This window comes from Notamacropus eugenii, chromosome 2, assembly GCF_028372415.1.
Source record: "Notamacropus eugenii isolate mMacEug1 chromosome 2, mMacEug1.pri_v2, whole genome shotgun sequence".
In the NCBI taxonomy this organism is placed as follows: Eukaryota; Metazoa; Chordata; class Mammalia; order Diprotodontia; family Macropodidae; genus Notamacropus; species Notamacropus eugenii.
This window is the reverse complement of record NC_092873.1, coordinates 348,488,171-348,506,428: the sequence shown is the minus strand read 5'-3', so window position 1 is coordinate 348,506,428 and position 18,258 is coordinate 348,488,171. Positions and strand designations below refer to the sequence as shown.

The 18,258-nt window shown below is 41.5% G+C and overlaps 1 protein-coding gene and 1 long non-coding RNA gene across 3 annotated transcripts in view; one reads left to right on the top strand and one right to left on the bottom strand.

Moving 5' to 3' along the window:
- MAP3K14 (mitogen-activated protein kinase kinase kinase 14) overlaps positions 1-5,737 on the bottom strand; it is a 43,669-nt gene extending 37,932 nt beyond the window's left edge. The window contains exon 1 of one of the 2 annotated variants that reach the window (XM_072645961.1): positions 5,715-5,737. The gene's annotated coding sequence lies outside the window, so the exon portion shown is untranslated. Of the gene's footprint in view, positions 1-5,042; positions 5,151-5,714 lie in introns of those variants that run through there. The other variant, XM_072645960.1, reaches the window with a different exon arrangement.
- The window catches only part of LOC140528267 (uncharacterized), a 91,629-nt gene continuing 78,633 nt past the window's right edge, over positions 5,263-18,258 (top strand). The window contains exon 1 of the long non-coding RNA XR_011975130.1: positions 5,263-5,641. This is a non-coding gene — a long non-coding RNA (uncharacterized lncRNA). The remainder of the gene's footprint in view (positions 5,642-18,258) is intronic.

The following is an 18,258-nucleotide window of genomic DNA, read 5'->3' as shown; positions in this document are numbered from 1 at the left end:
GCCCAGTATTTTCATTTCGTATTTTTTAAAAGAACATTTAAACCTAATTCAAAACTGAGATAATATTTCTTCAAAGGGAAACATGGATTGTGTCCATCCATCACCATCTGCAGGGATTCAAAGATTTTAAGCTGGAAGAGACCTAGTACTTAGGGTCCTTAGGCTCTTTCCCTCCCATCTTTAGCTGCCTTCAAGATAAGATCTAATACTGATCATTTACACCTCTGTAGCCTTCAAACTCAAAATCAGAGATAAATTAGCTTCCTCTATCTAAAGATAAAAAAAAGTGTTAATAAGCTGGGGAAAAAATAAGCTTCCCCTCCCCCCCAATTCACAAAATAAGGGAGGCAAAGTCCTATTTTTCTGGCAACAGATACACATTATTTTTCTTTTAATTCAAGCATCTGTAAAACAAGGGGGTTGGATTTGTTGCTCACTTAGGTCTTTTTCTACTCTAAATCCAATGATCTTACCTCTCAACATTAATGAGAAGCAAATGAAACAGTTCATGTGAAAGTGTTTTGTGGCTATAAAATGGTGGGCATTATTAAGCTTCTATCCTGATATGCCAGGTACTTAAATAAAAGTAAATATTCTGCTTTAGTAAAGATTCAAGTTGACAGGTCGAAAGAAATCTGTCCTATACTATGCATAGATTAGTAGAAAAAGCACTGAATGCGGAATCCGGAAATGTGGGTTTTAATTCTGGCCATGCTACTAACGTCCCATGTGACCTTGTCCAAATTACTTAGATCTTCTGTTCCTCATTTTTTTTCCCTATCTGCAAAACAAAGGTAAATCCTTGTCCTCTTCTTATTTCAAAAGGCTACTGTGACAGCCCCAAATTGGAAACCAAGGGGTTGTCCTCATATTGGGAATGGCCAAACAAATCATGGTATATCAATGTCATGTAATATTATTGTGTCATAAGAAATTATGAAGTGGACCGTTTCAGAAGAAATTGGGAAGATCTTTATGAACTGGTGAGGAGTGAAGTGAGCAGAATTAGAACAAATTATACAATGAGAGCATTATAGAGGGGAAAAAATTTTTGAAAGATTTTAGAACTCTGATCAATGCAATAATAAATTAAGAATCCAAAAGAATGAAAATGAAACACGCATCTGATCTCCTGACAGAGAGGTGATGAACTTAAAAATGAAGAGAAAGACATACATTGTTGGACATGGCTAATATGGGAATTTATTTTGCCAGACTATGTAGATATGGATTGAGGGATTTTTAAAAAATTTGCTCAGTGGGGGAGGGGAATAGTAGGAAAGGAAGATTAACTTTAAAAATACTTGTTTCTTGAAAAATCAAAATAATTAACAAGCTACTATCAAAATTCATGATATGAATGCAAATTGTTTTAACTCTTTGGTGCTGTGTAATTTTAAAGTGTTATTTTATTAAGAGGCTAAGGATGTCAAAAGAAGAAAAATAAAAGGAAAAAGGTGAACCATAAAATGTTGGCAGCAATGTAAGGGACATGTTTAAAACTTTCTAGTCCAACTCCCTTATATGACAAGTGAGGAAAAACCCTCTGACCTAGACAGAATATAATGAAGGAAAATATAGAGCATTAAAAATATTTTTCTTGGCACTAACAAGAGAAATCTAAAACGCAGAATGGAAAACACACAATGGAAGCTCAGTTCAAGTGAAATTTTCTTTCCACAATTTGCTGATCACTGGCCTATCATTTTCTAATCTACTAGCTTCTACTTTTTATCAGTGCTTTTATGTAAATTTAAGCCTTTAACAAGATTATTATTTTAAATGATCATCTAATACACAGGGATACCTCCATCCCACCTTATCTCTATGGACACAAAGGGCTAAGTAACTTTTCTTAAGAGTTCCCAGGCCCAGTGTCAAGGACTTTTTTTTTTTTTTTTTTTTTGCTAATATACTCTATCAATTTCACACTGCTACCATCGAAAGTGCCCATAATGCTCAGATGTTTTCAGTTTAACTGAAATATTAAAATGAAGCAAACAGGAAGCATCAGAAACAACTGCGGTAGTGACTTATTAATTACGAAAGCAGAATTTTAGTTGCATTTTAACCTTTTGCCAGGAAAAATAAATCAGCTTTTAAATGATAGAGTGATTGCTAGACAAATGCTGCCTATATGCCATCTAGATGATTAAATGAATTTTTTACTTCCTTTAGGTATGAATTTGAACTAAAAAAACTGAGATTTTTCCTCAAAAACAAAAACCAAAACCCAATAACATGTTAACTTCATCAAAACAAGTAGGCCTGCTAACAAAGATTTGCTAAAAGTGACTGTAGCACTATGAAACAGGAAAAAAGAAATTTAAAGTAACTTAACAAGTCAAAGTGATAAAACCCACCACAACTATGTCAAGATCAAGCAAAAACACTCCTTGATGAAGTCTCAGGACTTCTTTAGAATAAAGAACTAAAGAATAAAGGAAGAAAAATATGATTCTGCCCAGTGTGGCACTTTCATCATTCATTTAAAACTAGAGTCAGTGGGGGCAAGGCAAATAACTAATAAGGACAGCTTCTCTTCTCAGCAACCAATGACACACACCCCGCCAGGCAGATCACAAAACAGCCTCTCAAATTAAGACTCAAAATGAGGAACCAAACCTCCATCTGGTGAAGAGAACAGGCTCAACCAAACATTTTTATTAACAGGAAGACTAATCTGGCAGGTTTTGGGGGCTGTGACAACACTGAACACTTTTACCTTCTTTCTGAAGGCTTTAAAAAGTCCTTCAGAATTGCTCCTTACAAACTAAAAACCTATTTAGTTGTGTGATCAAGAGCAGAGATCGCCAGCCTTTTTGATGAAAGCAACATTTTATTCCTTTAAGTGCAACCTAATGCACTTAATTTTAAAATTTAAAGTACATTAATTTTAAAAAGGAAATTACAATTCATTATGTTTTGAGAACACTTCAAGAATTATCCCCTTTGAGATAAAAATAATATGGGTTGATCCAAACAGGAAGGGGTCTAGTGAACTTCTTAAAAATTTTTTTTAAACTGTATTTTAGTATAATTGGTTTCCTCTGTAATCTTATGTATTTATTTTATGCATTTATAAACATTATTCTGAAAGGGGGGTCCATAGGTTTCATCAGGTTGCCCAAAGGGGTCCATGACATAAAAAAGAACCTCTGAATTGGTGTTTGCTAAACTAAGGTCTACTTAAAAAACACATCAGAAGGTAAGATTTCTGGGAAACAAAACAAAACAAAACAACCCACCAACAATAAATCCATTTCAATTAAGGCAAGCATCCCTCTTTAAGTGTGCACATAGTAGGTGCTTAATGACTAAACTGACTGACAGTATACTATAGTTGGGTTTAATGTCAAGATTTCCCATTTCCAAATCAAACATTTCTTCCTCCACTCCAAGATTTTAAATCTACAAAACTGTGTGCAGTTGATGGATCCTAGAAATAGGAGTCAAGAGACCTGTGCTCTGGAATCTTATCTCTGCCACTAACGAGCTGTGCCACCTTAAAAGTTCAGTTTTCTTTCTGTCTTACCTTTCTCATTGAGAAGTTATAAAGACAAGATAAGATCAATATGAAAACTCTTAGAAAAGCTCAATTCAACAAAGATATTTACTAAGGGCTTACTGGTTACAACGTTAAGTTCTTTGAGGGCTTACAGAGGCCATCTATCTTTGTTTCTGGATCCCCAGTCTAGCACAGTTCCTCGTATGATAACAAGTGATTAATAAATGCTTGTTGAATTAAAATGCAAAGCACTCTGCAGGCTTACGTTACCTTCAAAATAAAATAAAACAAAAACTATCATGATAAAATTATTAAAATTATGTCCCTGCCCTTAAGAAGCTTATAATGGGGTAGAATAGAGCAAGAACAGAACAGAATTAGAGCAAGTTTTTTCTGAAAGACCCAGCTCTAGACAAGAGGTTGTGAATCTCCACTGAAATAACCATTAAAGTGACAGTGTCGATGGCTCCAGGGGCCCTCTGCGCTACCGCACTACATTTCATTTGCATTCACACGAGTTGTTAAATCATCAGGATGTTTTACAAGCTCTCTCGATCTCCGTTGTATCCCCAGGGCCTAGGGCAGCGTCTGACCCGCGGTAGGCTCTGGATGAACGCGCGTTTAAAGAACCGGATTCTTTGTTTACATTTTGACTGTCAATAGACGACCCTTAGGAGAGTCCTTACTCCTTTCCCTTCGCTCCGTTTGCCCCCTCCCTCTCATTTATTCCTTTGCTACTCAGGACTGAGAGTATTCTTTTACCCCCCGTAGGGGGAAGCACTTTTCTGAGGTTTCTGATTACTGGGGATGCCGAAGCCCACCAGGAATCGCTACCCGGGGACGAGAACGTCTCTAGCTGGGTAGTAACGTGTAGCCATGCCCCTCGACTTAAGAGTGGGAGAGACGGGAAAGGGAAGACTGCGCCGGCCGAGCGCCCCGTACAGAGAGCCTCGGCTGGGCGGCCCGGGGAGGAATCCGCGAAGCTTTCCCGACGTGGGCTTTCCAGGCTCCAGGACCAGGGTCCCGCACGGACGGAGCTCTGGAGGGAGGATGCTAGGGCGGTGAGACGCGTGGGCTTGGGCAGGAACGGCCAAAGGGTGTCAGGTGGGCTCTCAGACTGCCAACAACTCACACGCCTCGGTTTACGAAGGAAGGGGGCCCACCTCGCTTTACGAAGCAGGGTGACCTGGCGGGCTGGGAACGGCTAAGGGGGCTGGCCCACGTTCCACAGACAAGCGGCCGGGGAGCAGCGAGGGCACGTCTGCGGACACCCCCACTTAGGGGGGCTGAGTGGTCCGAGGAGGCGGTGAGAAGAGGGGGTGGCCCCGGGCGAAGGGCAGGTCCCCCGCCAGATGTGGACCCCGAGGCTGAGGGACGGGGCCGGGCGCGGGCGCCGGGGCGTGGAACAGGCAGCTTGGAGGGCCTCGCTGCCCAGGATCCCCGAGAAGGGCCGGCGCTCCAGCGGAGATCCGCGCCCCGACGCCCAGGGGGCCCGACTCTCCCTGCCCCGGGGTCAGCGCGCCAGCCCGCCTACCTGCCGGCCCCGAGCGCCGCTCTCTCGTCTTCTTCCGCTGCCGCCGTGGCCGCTGCCGCTCGGCTTCGATCCCCTCACTTGACGGCTCTGGGCACCCGCCCGGCCCCGCCCCCAGGCTCCAGCCGAGTCGGCCTCGGGCCCCGCCCCTCCACCGCCACTCGCCGCGCGCGGCTCCTTCCCCGCGTTCCACTCGACTTTTGACTTTCGGGGCGGGGCCCTGAGCAAACCCCAACTTGCGAGCTCAATGGCCCGCCCCCTCCGAGTCGCTCCGCCTCCTGGGAGCGGTGATTGGTGAGAACGTGACCTATCAGAAATGGGCGTTATTTCCGCTCAGTGCTTGCCAAGGCCGAGAGATCCTGAGCCAGACTAGAGGTGGGGGCGGCGGCGGCGGCTGCTGGAGGCCCGGACCAGGCTGGGGCAGCTGCAGCGGGTAGAAACTGCACATGCGCCAGTCTTTACCGGATGCTTTCCGGGGGTTACGGGAAGGAAGAGTGACCGTGCGCATGCGTGGGCTTTGGTTGCCTTGGAGACGAACCTGTTCACAAGGAGGAGGAGGAGGAGGTGTCTCCTCTCTTTTCCTCCCAAACCCGCAGAAGCCGGTAGTGTTTAATAGAAAACGTGCTAGATTGACCATTGGAGAAATACAGTTTGAATCCCAATTGTGCTACTTACTAGCCGCGGGAGCCCGCGCCGCTCACCGTAACCGCTCCGTGCCTCGGTTTCCTCATCTGTAAAAGGGGAATCACATTCCCAGCTGGAAAGTTCGAATCCTAGCGTTCGGGCGAGTATTACTAACAGCGCCAGACACAGGGTCAGAGACTTAGGGCTGAAGGAGGCCGTCTGGTCCAAAGTCCTCATTGTAAAATAGGAAATCCGAGGTCGTGAGGGACTTGTCAAGAGTCCCAGAGCTGACAAAGGTCAGAGACAGAATTTGGACTTAGCTCCTCCTGACCCTGATCCGCCTTCTGCCCACTATCACGGCGCCTCTCAGGCAAGCAGAAGGTGTTTAATAAGTGCTGGTTGAAGAGGCAGCCACCAGGGACAGTGGATAGAGTAGCAGACCTCTAGTCAGAAAGACAGGTTCAAATCTGACCTCGCACACTTCCTGGCTTACAGCCAGCCTCTTCAAGTTTCCTCTTAAAGCCACTTTACAAGTGCTAGCTATTATTCTTTAGCTTTATACCATCTTAAGCCTTTTTATTGTACCCCAAGGACAACTGACCTAACAGCAGCCCTAAGTTTATTCCGCTGCCTGGTCTTGGTCACAAGCAGAATCTGAGGATGCTGCAGATGGCTCAGGGCAACCCATTTCACCAGCTGGTGAATAATGACAACTTAGATTTGGACTCAGAGTGGTGTTGGTAACGGGGCTGCGGAGTCAGGAAGACTCGGAGTCAGATCTTGCTTCTGACTTGTAGGCTATGTGGTCTCAGACGAATCATTTAACCCTTTAAGGTCCCCAAGCAACTCGCTCAGACTGTAACTGCACATCAGTGGGCAGTCTGCAATGGTGAGAGGGAGTTTCCTCACATGAATGAGATCATAAATCTAGACCAAAAAAACCCCTCATATTTAATATAGCACTTTAGACTTTACTGTGTAATACAGTGAAAAGAGGGCTGTTTTCTGGATCTAAGTCTGTAAAATGAGATTAGACTAGATGATCTCTCAGGCCCCTTCATGCCCCAAATGTCTGATACTATGGCAGAATCTCTTGGGCTCTCCGTCTCCACTGCTACCATCCTAGTCCAGATTCCTATTACCACCCACTTGAACTATTACATTAATTCCTACTGGATATTCCAGTCCACCTTTTCCCATCTAATCTATCCTTCACATACCAGAATACTCTTCCTTATGTAAAGAGATATGACCATGTCATTCCTCTGCTCAAAAATCTCTAGGAAAATTCAAAATCCTTTACTTGGCATTCAAGGTCCCCGGTAATCATGATACACTATGTTTCCAGCCTTATTTCTTATAGCTCTGCTGCAAGTACTCTACCATACAGTCAATCACACCGTGACTTTACTTAAGACTTTTTCCTAATGTTCAAAATGTCTCCCTCTTTTCACCTGCTGAATTCCTATCTATCCATCCTGTAAAACCTGACAAGTAACAATTCTTCACAGAATCACAGGTCTAGTTGGTAAAAACTTCGATGACATCAGCCAGGCTCTGCTGGAAGACTTTGAGTCATCACTCATGCAGCCTATCTTGCTTTTGGACAGATCTAATTTTTTTTTTTGAGGGGGGAATGTGGGGGGAGGCAATTGACTTATCCAGGATCACACAGCTAGTAAGTGTCTGAGATCAAATTTGAACTCCTGAAGACAGATCCTTCTGAAGGTAGATCTAATTTTGAGAAAAAATTTTCCATTTGTGGAGTTCAACTCTGCTTTTCAACAACATCCATGATTACTCGTAATTCTGCCCTTTGAGGCCAAACAGAACAAATCTAGTCCCTCTTCTACAAGACAGCCTTCCAAATACTTCAAAACAGCTGTCATGGTTTTTTTTTAGTCTTCTCTTCTCCAGGCTAATCATCCCCAGTTCCTTCAACTGTTCATAATATAACATGATCTCTAGACGTCTTTCAACATTCTAATCATCCTTCACTTTACACACCCTGTCTTCCTAAAATGTATTGCCCAGAAGTGAACACATTACTCCAGATGTGGTCTGGTTAGGACTGTCACCTTCTTTGTTTCGATTACTGAATTTAGTCTAAGATCTTGTGAGTCTTATAGGGTAACATATTCTGTTGTTGACTACTTGTAGTCCTCTAAAATCACTGATATTTTTCTTTTTAAAAAACGTATTAAACTTTATTTGTAGAGCTACATTCTTTCTCTTCTACCTCACCACTGATTGAGAAGGCAAGAAAAATAAGATCTCTATTACAAACATATATAGTAAAAAAAACCAAACCCAAATTCCTGAATTGACCGTGTCTGAAAGAAAGAGGCAAAGAATCACTCTGTCTCTTGAGTCCATCACCTCCCTATATGGATGTGGGTAATATGATTCATCATGAATGCTCTAGAATTGTGGTCGGTCATTGAGTTGGTCAGAGGTTCTAAGTCTTTCAAAGTTATTTGTCTTTATAATATGGCTGTTATTGTATAACTTGCTCTCTTGGTTCTGTTTTTCTCATTCTGCTTCAGTTCATTTGAGTTTCTCTGAGTTTCTCTGAAGCCATTCTCTTCATCATTTCTTAGCAGCATAATCCATATATTTTTCATAGGAACTGTTTTCCAGATATACTTTCCCCATCCCGTAGCTGTACAGATGAATTTTTGAACCCAAATATATGTAGCATTTATTGCTACAAAATTCAAATGATTTGATTCTAGCCTGCTGACATCTTTTAGATCCTGACTTTTTTGTTCAATGTGTTAGCTACATAAAGGCTTCTTACAATGGGATGCAGCATGTAAAGTTAGGAGTCTAGATTCTAGAGAGAAAGATATTTTGGTCAAATATGATCTCAGAGACCCCTCAAGTAAAACCGTGTAGATGAGTGACCTAGGCCATATGAGTTTTTGTCTGTCCCTTTGCCTCCTCGATGACTGGATGCCAGTTGAAACAGAGTGTAGCAGAATGGAAAGAGTACAGGATTTGGGGTTAAAAAACTTGAATTTAGATGCCGTGATGGGAGGCCATCCCTAGTTGTCTTTATCCAAATCTTGCCACTGGACCTAGATGGTTCTGGAGAAGAGAGTGAAGTCGGTGACTTTGCACAGCCCTCCCTTGCTTAAATTCAATTCATTTGTAAGTAATATTATCACCTTCCTGATGTCACTGGTCCTCTTCAAGAATGAAGGAGGAACAACAACCTGTGTGTGTAGGTAGTAGCTGCCCCACTGGGCTGGCCAGTTTCAGTTGGGCAATGCAGCTTTTTCCTTCCTTCCTTCGTTCCTTCCTTCTTTTCCTCCCTCCCTCCCTCCCTCCTTCTCTCTTTGTCTTCCTCTCTTCTCTCCTTCTATTCACATAGAGAATCACACTCTTACCTACAGGTGCTCTGCCCAAAGGAACATGAATTTTGATCAATGAAATTTCGCAAGACATCTTGGGGCTTACGGGCTAGATTTCTTTTAAGGACCATGCCTTAAACTCAGATCACTCTGGCTCTCATTGATTGGCCAACAACAGGTCTTAACCTAAGCCTCATTTGATCATTATTTGGATTCTAATGGCTCAGAGTGAGTGTAAATAGAAATTGTTTCAGTTTTGGCCAGAAACCCTGAGGGTCTTCCCCTGTCAGATTGATTTTTTTTGACTAGGTAAAAGAGACCACTCTTTGTCTCATTTCTTACCTATCCTTCATCACTGAATGGGTATTGTCTCAGTCAGCCAAGACCTGGGAAAGACCTTAACTTAAAAAGGTCAAGGTCTCCTGCTGCATCTGTGGCCATCTCCAGACTGATTTTTATACCTTACCACTGGATCCAGATAGTTCTGGAGGAGAAAGTGAGGCTGGTGACTTTGCATAGCCCTCCCTCACTTAAATCCAATTTACTTGCATGTCATGGTATCATCTCCTTGATGTCATGGTCCTCTTTGAGAATGAAGGACAAATCACAAGTAGTAGCAGTAGGATCTGCCCCACTGGAGAATCCAACTGGAACTGGCCAGTTGGGCAACACAGGTCCTTTCTTTCATTCCTTCCTTCCTTCCCTTCCCTTACCTCTCTCCACATAGGGTACCATATACTTAACTTCAGGTACTGTGCCTAAAGGAATGTAAACTTTAATCCCTAAAAGCTCTCAAGATATCTTGGGATTTATGGGCTAGATTTCTCTCTTAAGGACCATGTCTTAAACCTAAATTACTCTGATTCTCATTGATTGGCCAATAATAGGTTCCAGGCCAAATCCCACTTGGTCGTTGTTTGGGCCCTGATTGGCTCAGAGTGAAGGTAAATAGCAATTGTTTCTGTTTTGGGGGTATATATGAGAAAGATTGTGGAGGTAGAAACAAGGCTTGGCACTACATTGGGTATGTAGGATGAGAGAGATAGAAGTATGAAGCAGTTAATGATGACTAGGATGGTGCTGCCCTTGACAGTAATAGGGAACTCCAGAAGAGGGGAGGAAATGGTGTGGGGGGGAAATAATAATTTCTGTTTTAAACATGTTGAACTTCAGATGGCTGTGGGACAGGATTTCCAAAAGAGAGTTGATGATGTAGTCCTACATCAGGAGAGAAGTTAGAGCTGGGTATATAGACCTGGGAATCATCTGCATAGAAATGATAATTGAACCCACAGGAACTGATGAGCTAGTAGTGAAAATAGAAGAAAGCCTAGGACACAGCCTTAGAGGATACCCACAGTGGGTGTGACATGAATGAAAAACCAACAAAAGAGACTGAGAGGGGGCAGAGCCAAGATGGCAGCGTAAAAGCAGGGACTTACTTGAGCTCTACCCCAAACCCCTCCAAATACCTGTAAAAATGACTCTAAAATTCTAAAGTAGCAAAACCCACAAAATGACAGAGTGAAACAAATTTCCAGCCTAAGACAACCTGGAAAGTCAACAGGAAAGATCTGTTGCACTAGTCTGAGAGAAGAGTGCAGGCCAGCATGGGTTATATAGGTACAGCTAGCAAACCTGGAGCAGGCCTCAGGCACTGAATCAGCTGACTTTGCACAGCTGTGCAGCTGTGGCTATTTCCAGACTTCTCAACCCACAAATACCAAAGACAACTTAGAAGGTCAGTGGGAAAGGTCTGTTGGACCTGGATCCATCCTCATGTGAGGATCAAATGAGAGAGGAACACAGGTCGGATCCAGCCCCAGGGGGAGGTAGTGGCAGCAGCAGAGGCTACTTCTGGAGCTCTCTGCCCACAGATGGTGGGGGGATCCAGCAGCTGATCAGAGGGGGATTGCAGGGATCTCTACTGCTGCTGAGGCAGGATTCTCTTGCTTTGCCTACGCTTCAATCTGGGTCACAGTCCTGGGTGGTGGTCCTGGGGCAAGGAGGAGCACTGGTGTGGTGGAACTTGTGGCAGCAGTAGAGAGGGAATCCTCCTCACAGTTCCAAGGCAGAAAAGAGTTCTTGTGGTCACTTACAGACCAGAGCATAGACCAGGAGAGAAGTAAACACCTCTTCTTTGATTACATCACCTTGGAAGAACTGAAAATTTACAAGTTCCTAGAAATATCTCTGAAAACAGTTGCACAAAACCCCTCAAGCTTGGGACAGTACACTGCACACACTGGAAGCAGAATTCTACCTTAACAAAGAACTAAAAAGTCAAGTAATTAGCTGGAAAAATGAGCAAACAGCAGAAAAAAAAATCAGACTATAGAATCTTACTTTGGTGACAAGGAAGATCAAAACATACAACCACAAGAGACAACAAAGTCAAAGATCCTACATCCAAAGCCTCCAAGAAAAATATAAATTGGTTGCAAGTCGTGGAAGAGCTCAAAAAAGATTTTGAAAATCAAGTAAGAGAAGTAGAGGAAAAATTGGGAAGATAAATGAGAGTGATGGAAGAAAATCAAAAGAGACTGAGAAAAAGTGGTCAACTATGTAGGAGAACCAGGAGAGAGCAGTTGGCATGAAAATCCAAAGAGTACAAAATATCCTGGAGGAGATGGTAGTACCATCATCAGTGGCTGCAAAGAGTTAGGAAATGATAAGGAATGAGAAAAGGCCATTAGGTTTCACAGTAAAGAGATCACTGGTAACTCTGGAGTGGTTTCAGTTGAATGAGGAGCTAGTGAGGCAGACTGAAGAAAGTTTAGAATGGTGCAAGAAGAGAGGACGTGGAGGAACCTATTTTAGTTGGTTTTCTCAAGGTGTTTAGCCAAGAGGGGAGAAAAGATACCAGATGATAGTGAGTAGGGATGGTCAGATCAAGCAGGGCTTTTTTTTTTTTTTTTTTTTTTTGCAATGAGGAGACATAGGAATGTCTGTAAGCATCAGAGAAAGAATCTATAAATGGAGAGACTGATAAGATAGAATAGTGAAGATATTGGGGGCATTTTGTTGGAGAAGATAGGAGGGGATGGGATCAAAGATACATGTGAAGAAGTTAGATTTGGCAAGAAAAACCATCTTTTAAAATTAAAAAAAGGTATTCTGAGCTAAAACACCAAATAAAGTGAACATTTAAATATATACATGTTTATGTGTATATATATATATAATGCATATATATATGTAATAGAAGGTTGTACATGAAACTGCAAATCTCTTTTATGTAGAAATTGCTTTAAAAAATCTTTTTTAGTATGACATCAACAAATATGAGCATTTCATTAGATAAAGAATACAAGATAATTGCCCATAAAACTGTAAGCTCTGATTATGTACGAATTATTTCCTTCCCTCCCAGGTTGTTTACACACAAACACGTACACACACACACACAATCCAATATGGTAGTAATAAAATCATCCTGCTTGTTGATGCCCATTCTGATTTGGAAAAAAAATTCAGGCAGCTAGGTGATGTGATAGATGGAGCATAGAGCTTGGAGTCCTGATGATCTTGAGTTCAAATCTGGCTTCATAGTTGTATGACCCTGGGCAAGTCACTTAACATCTGTCTGCCTCAGTTTCCTCATCTGTAAAATAGGGGTAATAATAATACCCCGCAGAGTTGTTGTGAGGATCAAATGAGATTTATGATTAGCACAGTGCCTGGCACATAGTAAATATTACTGTCATCATTATTAGCTATTGTTAATGCCCTTTTATTCCCTTTGGTGTGTTTTTAAAGTGTTTCATTGACACTTTTTTCCTTTTTGTGCATCTTTATCAATCTCTCCCAGCTCTTCTCATTTCTCCAGAAACTCTCCCTTGTAACAAATTAACTGTAGATAAGCAAAGAGATCAACACATTGGCTGCGCCTAAAAAGGTGTGTCTCATTCTGTACTACTTTATTTTGATTCTTTTTAGAAGCATTTATTATCTCTTCCACTTCTCCAACTTTTATTTTTAAGTATCTAATAAATTCACAGGTAACTCTCATAGCTGTCCTGTTTCTATGTAAGTCTTTTTATTTTCTATTGTGCATTGAAAAAATGCTTCATTGACCTTTTTTTATTTTTGGTAACCCTCTCCCTGTCTCCTCCCTCTCTCCTAGTTATACACACACACACACGCACACGCACACGCACACACACACACACACACACACACTCTACCCTGTACAATTTAAAAAAATAACCCTTTTAGCAAATACGTTTAGTCAAAAAGAATTTCTACACTTCAGATGACAAAGTATGCTTTGTGCTTGGTACTCTAGAACTGTAGCTGGTTGATGCATTAATCAGAATTCTTGAGTTGAAATTGTTTGTATTTACACTTGTTATTGTCTAAATTGTTGTGATTCTGCTACCTTCCTTCTGCATCAGTTCATATATGTTTTCCCATGTTTCTCCAAAACTATCCCTTTCGTCATTTCTCAAGGTGCAATAATATTCCATTACATTTATATAATTTAATTTGTTTAGCCATTCCACAGCTGATGGGAACCCCCTTAGTTTCCAGTTCTTTGCCGCCACAAAAAGAGCTGCTATTAATATTTTTATGCATATGGGTACTTTTCCTCTTTCTTTGATCTCTTTGAGTACAGACCTGGTAATGGTATTGCTGTAGCAAAGGATAATCACAATTCAGCAACTTTCTGGTAGTAATTCCATATTGCTTTTCAGAATGTTTAGACTAATTTAAAGCTCTAGCAACAGTGAATTAATATATCTATTTTGTGTAGCTCCTTCAATTATCTTTTTGTTACTGTTACCTTTTTATCTTTGCCAATCTGGTGATGGTGAGGTGGAACCTCAGAGTTGCTTTCATTTCATTTTCCTAATTATTAGAAATTTGAAGAATTTTTTTTCATATTGTCATGGATAGCTGGAATTTCTTCCTTTGAAAATTGCCCATTCACATCCCTTGGCCATTTATCTGTTGGGGAATGGATTTTGTTCTTATGCATTTGAATCACTTCCTCACATTCACTGGATATCTTTTAATCAGAGGAACTTATTACAATGACTCCCCCCCCCCCCCCCCCCCCGCCCCACACTTAATTTCTTCTATTCTAATTTTGACTGTGTTGTTTTTGTTTGTACAAAACCTTTTTAAATTTCAGGTCTTCGAAATTGTCCATTTTTATTTTCTGTGATGTTCTCTATCCTTTCTTTGGTTATGAACTCTGTTCTTATCTGTAGTTGTGAAAGGAATATTTTTTCTTGCTTTTCTAATTTGTTTATGATATGACCTTTCATATGTAAATCATATATCCATTTGAAACTTAGCTTGGTTATTGTACAAGATGTTGTTTAATCAGTAAACATTTACTAAGTGCCTACTATGGAGCAGTCACTGTGTAAAGAACTGGAGATACACAAGGAGGCAAAAGACAATCTCTGTCCTAAAGGAGCTCACAATCTAATGGGAAAGATAGTAAATAAACAAATACGTACAAATAGCTATATATAGGATGAATAGGAAATAATTAACAGAGAGAAGGCACTAGAATTAAGAGGAGCTGGGAAAGGTTTCCTCTAGAAGATGAGATTTTAGTTGGGACTTAATGGAGGCTAGAGAAGCCAGGAGGCAAAGATGGCGGAGGGGAGGGAGAGGAATATGAGGGACAGCCAGAGAAAATTCCCGGAGTCCAAAGATGGAGTATGTTGTTTATAGAACACAAGGTATCCAGTGGTCACTGGATTGAGGAGTACATGTTGAAGAGTAAAGTGTAAGACTGAAAAGGTAGATGGGGTTGTCAAGGGCTTTGAATGCCAAACAGAATTCTATATTTAATCCTGAAAGCAACAGAAAGTCACTGGAGTTTACTGAATGGGAATCAGGGGTTGGAGTGACATGGTTGGATGTGTGCTTTAGGAAAATCATTTTGGTGGCTGAATGGAGGATGGATTGGAGTAATGAGAGACCCGGAGCAGGCAGACACAGCAGCAAGTTGTTATAATAGTCTAAGTGTGAGGTGATAAGGCGTTGCATTCGAGTGGTAGCTGTGTCAGAGGAGAGAAGGGGGTATATTCAAGAGGGGTTACAAAGGTGAAATTGAAGGGCCTTGACAACAGATTGGATATGGGGGTGAGAGTGAAGTGAGGAGTCCAGGACTCCTAGGTTGTGAGCCTGAGCGGCTGAGAGCATGGTGTGCTTTCAACAGCAATGGGGAAGAAAGGAGGGGGAGAGAAAAGATAATGAGTTCTGTTTTGGACATGTGGAGTTTAAGATGTCTACCGAACATCTGATTTAAGATGTCTGAAGGGCAATCAGAAATGAGACATTGGAGGTCAGCAGAAAGGTTAGGGCAGGATAGGTAGATTTGAGAATCGTCAGCATAGAGATGGTAATTAAATCCATGGGAGTTGATGAAATCATCATGTGAAGTCATATAAAGGGAGAAGAAAAGAGGGCCTAAGACAGAACTCTATGGGACACCGAATGGTTTGGATGGGGATTTAGCAAAGGAAGGTTAGGTAAGAGGAGAACCAGGAGAGAACAATATCCCCCAAACCAAGAGAGAACATAATGTCAGAGGAGAGGGTGATCAATAAGTGATATAGAGAGATCAAGGAGAATGATGGTTGAGAAAAGTCATTGAATTTGACAATTAAGGGATCATTGCTAACTTTGAAGAGAGTATTTTGGATAGAATGATGAGGTTGGAAGCCAGGCTCTAAAGGGTTAAGAAGAGAGTAAGAAAAAGGTGGAGATGGCTTTTTCAAGGAATTTTGCTACAAAGAGCAGAAGAGATATATGGGACCATAGTTATCTGAGATGGAAGGATCAAGTGAGAGTTCATTGAGGATGAGGGAGACATGATGATGTTAGCAGGCATTAGGGAAGGATCCAGTAGACAGGGAGAAATTGAAAATAAGTGACAGAGGGGGCAGTCTGTTGGAGAAGACAGGATAAAATGGGATCAATTTAGTAAGTAGAGGGGTTAGCCTTGGTAAAGAGTAAGCTACCTCATTATGTGAGGCAGATATGAAGTAGAAGATAGTTGTAGAAGGCATATGACTGATATGAAATGAGGAAGAGGGGAGAAGAGGCCTTAATTTTTTCTGGAAAATATGTGGTAAGGTTCTTAGCTGAGAGGGTAGGGGTAGGGGTAACAATGGGAGGTTTAAGGAGGGGTGAAAAGGTTTGAAAGAGCCACTACATAGAGATCTTAGTCTATACCTAATTTCTACCAGACTACTTTCCAATTTTCCCAGCAGTTTTTATCAAATAGTGAGTCCTTACTCCAGCAGTTTGTCTTTGATTTTATCAAACATTATACTGCTACATTTGTGTGTTTCTGTATGTTGTGTCCTTAATCTGTTCCATTAATTCACTTCTCTGTTTTTTTAAGTATTACTTAATGGTTTTGATGACTCCTGCTTTGTAGTAAAATTTGAGATCTGACACTACTTTCCACTTTTTTCATTATTTCTCTTGAAATCCTTAACCTTTTGTTCCTCTAAGGTTACTTCTTCATTTGAGACCAGAGTGAAAGAGGAGATAATGGGGGAAGATATCTGAATAATATAAGATGAAAAGGGAAGAGGGAGCTTTGGGCAAGTGACCCCAGTTTTTTCAGTGAAGTATGAAGGAGATGAGGTCTTCTGTGAGGGTGGAATGAAGGTGTCCTGGGGGAGGTTTAAAGGGAGGTGAGAAGGTTTAGAACAGCCACTGAGGAGAGTGGGGTAGTGAATCAATTAAGGAAGAATAGAATGATTACCTTACTGAAATGAGGGTCCAGTTGAGATTAGATAATACATATTTGTAGTGGACCTAGTCAGCATGATTTGTCATTTTGTCAGCATCATATGAATAGGAGTGAAGGAGGTAACTGGTAGGAGTAATCCAAGGTTAAGATATGGCATAACATAATTGATAAAAGGACAAGGGGCAAGGGAAAGTAGATGGTAGAACAGAGTTGAGTATATGTATCTCTTCAAATTTGATCTCAAACACTTACTAGTTGTGTGACCCTGGGCAAGTCACTTAACTTGTGTTTGTCCTAATCCACTTGAGAGTGAAATGGTGAATCATTCCAGTATCTTTATCAAGAAAACCTCACAGATAGCACTGGCATGCTACAGATTACAAGTTCTTAAAGGGTTAGAACAATGACAACAACATGTATCTCTTAGGTGAAGGTTCATCCCCACCCTTATTAATCTCAGAAGGTCCAGACATTTCTGTTCAATCAATCAATCAAAAGTAAACTTTGTGTGAGTAAGTCCTTAATCAGTCTGAAAGAATCATAGGGACTTTGAGTCACTGGAAAAAAGCTGAGGATAGGAAACAGAAAATATTTTGTAACTGGCTGAAGAAATCAGACATCCCTTTGGACCTATTTCATGAACTCCAGCAGTGGGTCAGTGAAATGGTGGTCATTCCAGTGGTTCAGGACCCTTTGGAAGAGGGGGGTGGAAAACTGAGTTTCTTTCCCTACTCCCTTTCCAATGACCCAGTGAAAACCTTGTGAACTTCCAAAGATCTAACAGGGGTGGGGAACCTGTCCCTAAAGGCCACATATGGCCCTCTGTGTTCTCAAGTGTGGCCCTTTGACTGAATGCAAACTTCACTGAACAAATCCTTGAGGCCACAGGTTTTCCACCTGTGGGAGTGTCTGTCAGAGTTGGTAGCAATCTTTTTGAAGTAGCAGTAACTTGTGGCAATTTTGTTCCTTCAAGTGCTATTTGAAACCAGAGTAAAGGAAGAAATGGTAGAAAATATCTACATGATATGAAATGAAGAGGGGAGCAGAGGCAACACTTTTAATGTAGACACTGAGAGCTGAAAGACATACTGAGCATGAACTAGACTCACTAAGAAAAGGTAGCTTCAGGACTTTACTAGGGTTTCGTCACGAGGCTTCCATCAAGGGATAAAAAGACTTTCAGTAACTGAGAGTAGCTCTGAGTTTGAGCTTACTCTCTCTCCAGATACCTTGTGTGTGCGAGGGGGAAAATGTCTTTCTAGTTTTGGAATATGTTTATGTAACAACTATCCTTCCTAAACACCCTTTCTGAAAGCTAATTAGTTCTGACTAATAATCTTTGAGGAAGCACACCAGTGGGGGCTAAAGAATGACAGTACTAGAAAAACCCTGTCCCTCAGGGTTACCTCTAGAGCCCTGAATAATAGGAGTCAACTACCCTTTGGGAACCTTGACCAATGATGCAAGTAAAAGTTGAGAAATTAGCCCAGGAGCTGCCTAAAGGATTTGC